The sequence below is a fragment of the Lolium rigidum genome, chromosome 3, assembly GCF_022539505.1.
Source record: "Lolium rigidum isolate FL_2022 chromosome 3, APGP_CSIRO_Lrig_0.1, whole genome shotgun sequence".
Classification (NCBI taxonomy): domain Eukaryota; kingdom Viridiplantae; phylum Streptophyta; class Magnoliopsida; order Poales; family Poaceae; genus Lolium; species Lolium rigidum.
The window spans coordinates 370,385,229-370,394,540 of NC_061510.1; positions in this window are offsets into that span (position 1 = coordinate 370,385,229).

Genomic DNA, 9,312 nt, shown 5'->3' on the forward strand with positions numbered 1-9,312 from the left:
AATTTGCATTTCTATGTATTTGGTCATTTACTCATGGTTAATATACACTCTACCAATATTACATCTAATTGGTTCAGTTGTGTTATTTGATTTAATCTAAAATTATTTATTTGTACTCGTGCTATGTTTGTGCTTATTTTAATTGGCTATGATTTACTTGTGACATTCCTGTTGTCCTGGTTTTTAAATGCGGTATTAATGAAAAGCCCATTTTATCTGCGGGTTTGGTATAAAAGGATACTTCTCGATTGTCCTCTTTTTGGTAGTTTGTCCTTTTGTAATTTCTAGGTATAACTTTCAGAGAACAAGCAATCATATGAGCTTTCTTCCCTGAATTTTCATATATTTGAGTGTGATTTATGTGTTTTTTATGTTGCAGATTTGTTTGGAGATATCCCTCGAGCCAGGCATCATGTTGTGGTTTTCCTATATAGGTTTGCAGTTTGAAGAGAGGTGTGAAAGAAGTTTTACAGGTATTGCAACTTATTTGGATTTACTATATTGATATACATTCACTGGGAGTGTCTATTTTGACTTTCTTCGTTTGTTCATATGAGTAGATTATCAAGTAGTGCTTTAATTTCTGATAATGGAAATAGGAGGGTTACCCTGTTTTCAAAAAACAGAACTACCGTGTGGAAGCTAGGAAGGGAAATCAATTGGGGTTCAGTTCTATTTGATTTGTGACTTCACTGCAAGGTCTTGGTTGTTAACACACAAATATGCCTACCAGAAAACCATATAGAAGCAACTTAGTGACTTCAGTCCTGCAAAATGGCAGGCTGCCAATGCTAAACTTTATACAACATTATGGGCAATCATGGCCCATGAGCTGCATTAATCCCCTGTTTCTCCTTAAGGAGCGTTCCTGTTGTATTTGCTTTTGCTTTTCTCTTTTTCTGCATTGATACTGATCATATGTTCTCTTGTAGCTTGAAAAGCAACCTGAGTTAGATTTCAAGCCACCGATGTAGGAGGCCATGCAGTAGCTTCGGCCTCCCATGGAGAGATCAGGCGTGGCCGCGTGGGATCGGTCTTCAGTGTTATGGCGGTGCTCGGTGTTATCTAGGCATGATGATTCAGGTAACTATAAGTTGTACGTGAAGATCTTTGAAGTTTCCAACAAAAGCTTTCAAATTGTAAGCAAGCATGGAAGAACTTAAAGATGTTGCAGCTTATCTGGCTTTACAGTATCGCGCACTTGCAGCTGGGACCAATCAGAAATCGTTGGAAAAGGTAACAAAGCAGTTCCTCACCTAAAATAAAGGGCAAATAACCACTGTACATATTCTCCTCTGAAATAATTGGTAAGGCTCACGTACACGTGCTTTCTGTATATAGTGCTGAAGCTTAGTCAAAAACTGGATCCTAAAGTGCAGTCATTTATCTGACAAAGACCTGATGTACATGTCCCTCTGCCCCTCGTAGCAATATCATGGCTCGTTTTATCGTTTTGTCAAGCCAAGCATGCAACAATACATTTACAAACAGGCCAACACCACACAAGCATTTAGTTTAAGTATAGATTACGGTACTTGCAGAGATAGATGCATGTTATAATATGCTTATCAAAGATTGAGGTCAATAACTGCAGTATTGACTCATCAAAGATTGAAATGCTTTGAACTCAGTATGTGACAATATTTAATATACGTGAGGGTGACTATGGATTTAGTCTTTGTGCTTCCCAGGCTGTCAACCATCGATGGAGGGTATGATCATTGGATTCTGGTTCCAACTTTGTTTCATCATCATCTACTAGAAATTACCTTGCAGTCTGAAGTTACTGACCATGGGCTTTGTACATGTTTTAATTTTTTTGGTGCTACTGGATTTTACAATTGAAATTCCATTTTTAGCTCTAATTGTCTGTTTCTACTAGATTTAGCACTCCCAAGTGAACTCCAACCTGATGGTTCTTGCCAGGCCTGTGAAGAAACCGCTTATTATGCATTTCCTTACTTATTTTACTTATTCACGATGAGGATAACTCAATATTTAATTTTTATTTTAATATTTAGGTGCTAATGTGGATATACATTTCATTTCAAAAACTCTGAGGGCTGATTCAATTCCAAATATGCAGCCAATTATTGTTGCTTCAGATGGGGTAAGGCCCTAAAAATTGCCTATACTATTAGTTCTCCCTCCCACATTTAAATTTCCTTATATCGTTTGTGTCACAAAAATTGCATTCAAGAAATTGTTCTCATCCGACCTTCTTGAAATGTTTATAGGCAATGGTGGCTCATGGAGATCTGGGTGTTGAACCTGTGTCATCTGGTGAAATTAATTCTTTTTTGACCCACTTCATAGATTTCCTCACATAATCTGTCAGAGGACGTTCATTTTCTTGTTTGCGATTTGTTATTATAATGATGTCTGTTATCTGCCAAATGAATCTGCAATGAGTGTGCTCTATTGTTCTATTTCTTTTATCATTTCTTGTGATGGATCTTCATGCCTACAGCCTACTGCCTGTACAGTCAGTTTATTTTCTATTTTATGGTGTCCAGTAGTATACGTAAACGTTAATACCTTGCTTTCCGTAGAGAATCTGAATAACTAAGGAGTGAATTTAGAAAGTTTGAGAGTGAAAATATGTCAGGTCACACATGTTGTGTGCAACATAGGTTACTTGCACATTGTTTTCTGGTTACTACAAGGTTCTTTTATGAATGTTCCCTTTGCTCACATTGGATATTCTAGATATAAATTATTAATGTACTTTCATCGCGAAGATTCTATGAGTCAAGATGCACGGTCATCTTAATACTATTCTTGCACATTGAGTATGTTTTCTCCGTACAAGGGATATTGGTAAATGGTGCTACCTTCTCGATACAAATATGTTGACAACCAATAATGTGTAGTTCTACCTTTTCTTTTTTGCAGTTTTGGCTAAGATGGAACACCAAAACTTAGTGTATGTCAGGTCCACAAACACTGAAGATGGAGAATGAGTCCACAACCACTGAAGATGATGTCAGGTCCAAGGAGGATACATGGGTTACCACCAAAGACATGGGATCCCCAGATCTAGGTATTGTAGAATCTGATGGCATCACTGCTGGTAAACCGTCGGTGGAACGTGAGGGGTACGAAGAGGTCAAGCTCGAGAAGGACCATCTGCGGAGGATATGAAAGTCCCTAAGGCGAAGATGGCAGCTTTGAGTGATGCTTTGAAGGCAGTGGATATCGAGATGGAAGAGTTGGAGTCGAGTGTAATGCACAAGCTATGCATCATATAGTGAATGCACCATGGTGACTGTCAACAATATGTGCACAGCTTCAGTAACATATCTTTGTTTCTGTTTTGAGAACATCTTCGGGGACATTTTTGTTTTGGTTTGAGTAAGATCGTGGGAGAGGGGAAGAAAATAAGCCGGACTAATCCAAAACAAATAAATGGGTATGTAAGCCAACGGAGATGTTGGCGATGTTGGATGCTCCCGCATCCCCTTCGCCTCCTACTATAGCCGAGTCAATCGCTGCTAGATCTGTTGGTTCCTCGACGACATAGCCGATGCTGGTTGAGCTGATGATGGCCGGGCTGATGACGGAGGCATCCACGACGGTGGACCTCAAAGCACCCGCGCTCATGGTGGACTCTCATTTTCCACGCCGCCCACTCTTCTCCTAGATTCCATCGCCGCCTATTGTACTAGATCCGTGCGAGAAGAAACCTACACTAGCGATGGAGTGAGGGAGAGGGAGAGAGGTTTTTGGTGATTTCGGCAATGGTGGTTGGGGAATGGGGGGAATGGATGAGGTTGTGGGAGACGAAGGTTTTATATGCGCCGACCCCTCCGCTCCCTCGCCACGTAGATGTACACGTCATCGACCCCTCCGGTATTAGTCCTGGTAAGCCCACTCCCAACAAAAGAATATTTGAAAGTTATTAAAATGCCTTGCATAGGTACACTTAGACAGATCGACGAGATTCTAATATTTCGTTGCCATCCGTTCATAAAAGTCTTCAGTTGTAATGCAATCAAGTGACCAAAAAATGAAGTTTGTTATGCAATACGCCAAATTCAACTACGAGTAGCTCCAATGCCCTGCTTCCCGAGTGTCTCTAACAAGTTGAAAGAGGAAGAGGCAAATGTGCATGTGACAGAAGAAGAAATCGCAGCTGTTAAACCATACCGCTCGAGTGATATCAAGTGGGGTATCCAAAGGAGAGTCGAAGGGAGACACTGAGGGCATTTTCTCCGTCCTACCCCATCGATTATACTATAACTCAACCGAAGCAAACTGAATAGCCAAATAAGAGTAGAAGGGTCGTTGAGGGCATTTCCTCCAACGAAACACACTGAATATTACTATAGCTCACCATGGATGGCCATTTCACCCTAATACTCCCCCTTTGCTATTGCGATGATGGCGGCAGTCGAAAGAGCTACACTTCACGCTCCCGAGCCTCCGGTATTGAAATAAACCAAGACTTATGGTGAGAAAACACAAGTAACTAGGAGAAGAGCTCCAACACACCCCGTCGGATACTACTATAGCTCAAACTGGATGCCCATTTAACCTTAATACCCCTTTATTCAGTGGAAGAGCTCCCCTACAACCTTCGGTAATAAAATAAGCCAAACCTTATGATTAGCCTCTGTCATTTGCGCCATAGCGCAACCGGTCATCTAGTGGATATTTAAAAGGAAGTTAAATGCATCTGGTTGTGTGGAAAAGTATAAAGCGAGACTTGTTGCTAAGGGATACACACAAAGGAAAGGAATTGACTTTGTGGAAACTTTTTCACCTGTAGCAAAGTTTACTTCTATTCGTATTATTGGTGCATTGATTGCTTATTATGATTTAGAACTCCATCAAATGGATGTCAAAACTGCGTTTTTGAATGGTTATTTGGAGGAAGAGATTTATATGTTACAACCTGATGGTTTTATTGAAAAAGGAAATCAGGGAAAGGTCTGTAAGTTAAATAGATCCATTTATGGTCTTAAGCAAGCTTCTAGGCAATGGTATATTTTGTTTGATAATTCTATAACATCATATGGTTTTTCAATGATGGAAGGAGACCATTGCATTTATTTTAAGATAGTGGGAGGAAAATTTACACTCTTATCACTATATGTAGATGACATACTTATTGCTTCTAACAGTAAGGATATGCTACTGGAAGTTAAAATGTGGCTTTCTTCTACATTTGATATGAAAGATATGGGAAACGCTTCTTATGTTTTAGGAGTGGAAATACTTAGAGATCGGAATACAGGAACTTTGGGTTTGACTCAGAGGAATTATCTAAAATCTGTATTAAAACGATTCTCTATGGAAGATTGCAACCATGCTTTTGTGCCTTTAACGGCAGGAATAAAACTCAGTGAGGAAATGTGTCCTAAAACTCCTGAGGAAAGGAAGAGAATGGAAAATACTCCATATGCTTCTGCCTTGGGATCTCTGATGTATGCCATGTTATTCACACGTCCTGACTTGTGCTATGCTGTTGGACTTTTAAGTAGATATCAAAAGAATCCAGGAATTGATCATTGGAAACAAATAAAACATGCTCTTCGTTATGTTAAAGCGACACTGGATTATTCTCTTTGTTTTAACCAGAAGGATTTACAGCTGCAGGGTTATACTGATGCCGACTGGCAGGGTGATCCGGATGACCGAAAATCGACTTCTGGATATCTATTTACAATTGCGGGTGGTGCAATATCTTGGAGAAGCAAGAAGCAAGATTCAGTGGCCATGTCCTCCATGGAGGCGGAGTATATTGCTGCGTCAGAAGCTGCTAAGGAGGCGGTGTGGCTGAAGGAGTTTCTTTCAACTTTGAAGATTATTGACAGTGCTCGCAAACCAGTTATGGTGTATTGCGATAATCAGGCGGCAATTAAGGTTTCCAGGGATCCCAGGTTGCACAGCAAAAGTAAACATATTGAGGGAAGATATCATTATATACGTGATGTTATTAATAGACTTAAATTAGTATCTTTAGAATTTTTACCTAGTGTTGATATGGTTGCTGACCCCCTGACTAAGCCTCTTAGTCAGGTGGTGTTTGGTAAGCATGTTAAGGCTATGGGTTTACGGTTTTTTGAATAATCGTTTTGGACAAGTGGGAGATGTAGGAAATATGTGTCCTACAACTATATTCAATTTATTTGGAACTTCATATATTCTGTTACCTCATTATGGAATTGAAACATGTGTTTATACATGGAATTGCTATGGTTAATTAGCATGAAAATTATGTTTGCTGGAACTTGTACTTAAGGATTTGCTTAAGGAAGCTGGTTGGTTAATATTGGAATACAGTGTCTACGATACACTGGAAATATAGCCCGGGCACAATATTAACTGGAAGGAACTAGGCTATTGATCAGATTACAGCCCTGATGTACGCCTACATAATTAGTCGGAATTTGATTTAATTATGACACATACCTCACATATGTGTGTTCTGGGACATGTACAAATAGTATCCAATTAACAGATAAATTATATCGTGGTTGATAATTTTATCTGGACACTGTTTGGAAAACGAGTTTATAATAACTTGGAAGCTTATCTGTAATTGGAGTTGGACTCTGGAAATTACAGTATAAGTAGGTCCCTACCCTCTAGCCTCAATTTTGCAATTGTGAGCGGCACCACGGAAAAGTGCAGAGGAATAGAGGGTAGACCTAATCCCATCGGTTTCTTACAAGTATGATTTGTAACAAATGATGTCAAACTAAGAACTGTTTGACTCTTTAAAAATGTAAAATTGCATATTTATATATAGCCCGATAGGTTGTTCTGTTTTCCCTGGTACAACAATTAGCAACCAGCCATTTTTTCGTTGGTCCGCAACAAAAGAAGTTATCTTTAGAGCTTGTTTGATTCAAAGGAATTGCGTAGGATTTTGGAAGGATTTGGATCCATAGGATTTTTCTTACAAAAGTTGTTTGATTGATAGGATTGCAATCCTTTGAAATTCCTACAAAGAATTCAGTTGCACTATGTCACTCCAACCTCTTTTTATAATTCGTTTGGTTTTCCTGTACAATCAAACTCTCTTGGATCCAAAATCATGTAGTTTTCTAACCTTATAGGATTAGAGAGGACATGCCATTCCAATCTTGTGTTTTTCCTATTCACATGTTCTGAAAATATATACTGCGAATCAAATGAGACCTAAAGGGTTGATTGGAAAGCACGTATGTAGAGTACACCAGAGGCGAGCTAGAGTTCCACTTGTGATCAATAATCAGCATAATTGGCATCCCCTCCATCGAAAGCAAGTGAGCAACTCTTTGATTGGGATTAGAATCGACGATGATTCACATGCGTAGAGTCCAACCGCGATGACTCTCGAGCTAACCCGCTGAATACAAAATGCACCTCGATCCCTTGTCTAGAAATATGCTCCGCCGCATGTGCCCATGGCCGATTCCTCATCTTCGAGGGTAGACGGACGCTGACTTCCACAGTTCCACGGATCATCAGCGGGCAAGGTCCGAGAAATGGCACTACTAGCATGCATGATGAATGATTCATGAGAGATTAGCTGCAGCTAGCCGGGCCAACAAGGTTTGCATGCTGCACGTTTCTCGTAGTGCCAGCTCGATCGATCGGCACTTTTTTGCTTTTGTTGTACGGTACCGTCTCTCATGGAGCCGGCAGGCACCAGCAGGACTGGAGAGATGTGCCCCCTCCGCCTAAATTACTACAGTTCACAGGCTAAAAATCGTTGCTGCTGTCTGGTTTTGACAGAAAAAAACTGGTATTGTTACACCCAGAGTCGGGGTAGTGATGATAACATGGCGGCACGGTTGAACTGCAAACGCAGATGTCCTGTCTGAGTGGGTTGCTGCAGCGACGCCAGAGGCACGTCTGAGTGTCGCAGGTAGGTAACAGGGTCTGAGCTGAGTCCATGCATGCATAATGCTAGCACGATTCGATGCCCTATACTGGAAATTCAGTGCTACTGAGCAATGTATTTTCTTCCAGTCTCTCGCGTACTTGTTTGACAATCTGCATGTCGACCAAGTCTGACGGTGGAAATTGGAACCGACGCAGAACGCCACTAGCTACGATCAGTCTGACGGTGGAAATTGGAACCGACGCAGAACGCCACTAGCTACGATCGGGATAGGTAGAAGTGCAGGAGTAGGAAAAGAAGGTCGGGAGAAGAAGCGTATGTCCGGCGGCATGTTCCTACCTAACCCACGCCCGCGTACTGTACCCGTAGCATCCATGCGCGATCGAGGAGAAATCTCTCCGAATCAGCGATTCAGCGTACGTCTAGCTAGATCCCGAGACAGAGACGACACTCTGCGCGCGCCCATGGATCGGTCATGCATGGGCGTCGTAGGGTGGGAGCCGATCGGCCGATCCACCGATCCAACCATCTGTGCGCCCGCTTCGGCCGGCCGTGCTGCTCCTGCACTCCTGTCGCCGTCCACGCCCGCTCGCAGTCAGTCGCGTCGCGCGTCGTCGGCTAAGAGCAGTGGCGGACACAGGAATGAGCAAAGGAGAGGGCTAACTTATGGCATGTCAAAAAAAGTCACGATAATGATAAAATCTGCGATGACATATAGTACATCATAATTTTCAAAAAATCTAACAATTTCCAAATAACAAAAGATCATGAGGAAAATGCACTCATCAGAGCTAGAAGAATACCAAAGGAAGGTCTGAGCACTTGAGAGTTTAAATTTAAAGGCATTGTATGCATCTGCATGTGAAGTGTAGGGAGCGGTGTTTTGGAACATGGGAGCATATGCTTCCTACATTTTGAAATGCATCTTACAAATTTTAAAAATTCAAACGAAAACTTTGCACCTACATCTTCACGTGCTACGCGCTCACCAAGTCGTTACATAAAAAAATTAACTTATCATGTGAGGTGTGTGAAAAACACAAAATTCAGTGCTAAAATAATACTTTTCACAAGATACATTTTCTCTTTTTTTTACATAGACCACAAAAAATATTGATTTTTCGTGAATGACAAACGCACATATATCATGGAGATGTGCATGTAGAATTTTTTGTCCAAATTTTTCGACACTTCGAAATATGATTTTTTTAGTAGAGGGAGCATGCGCACCCGGGAGCCGAATTGAATTTCCGATGTGTTATAGATAGATATGGAAGATGATATGAATAAAAAGTAATAAAAGAAAAACGTACCACTCAGATCTGACAATTGTTTTGGGTAAGTGACATTTGCGGCTCTTGTAATCTTGAAATGTCTTCAAAATGAAACCATCTTCAACTGTTGCAAACATATATATATATATATCTCTCTCTCTCTCATCGTTCATTTTATTTCTCAGTTCATTCTTGATGATA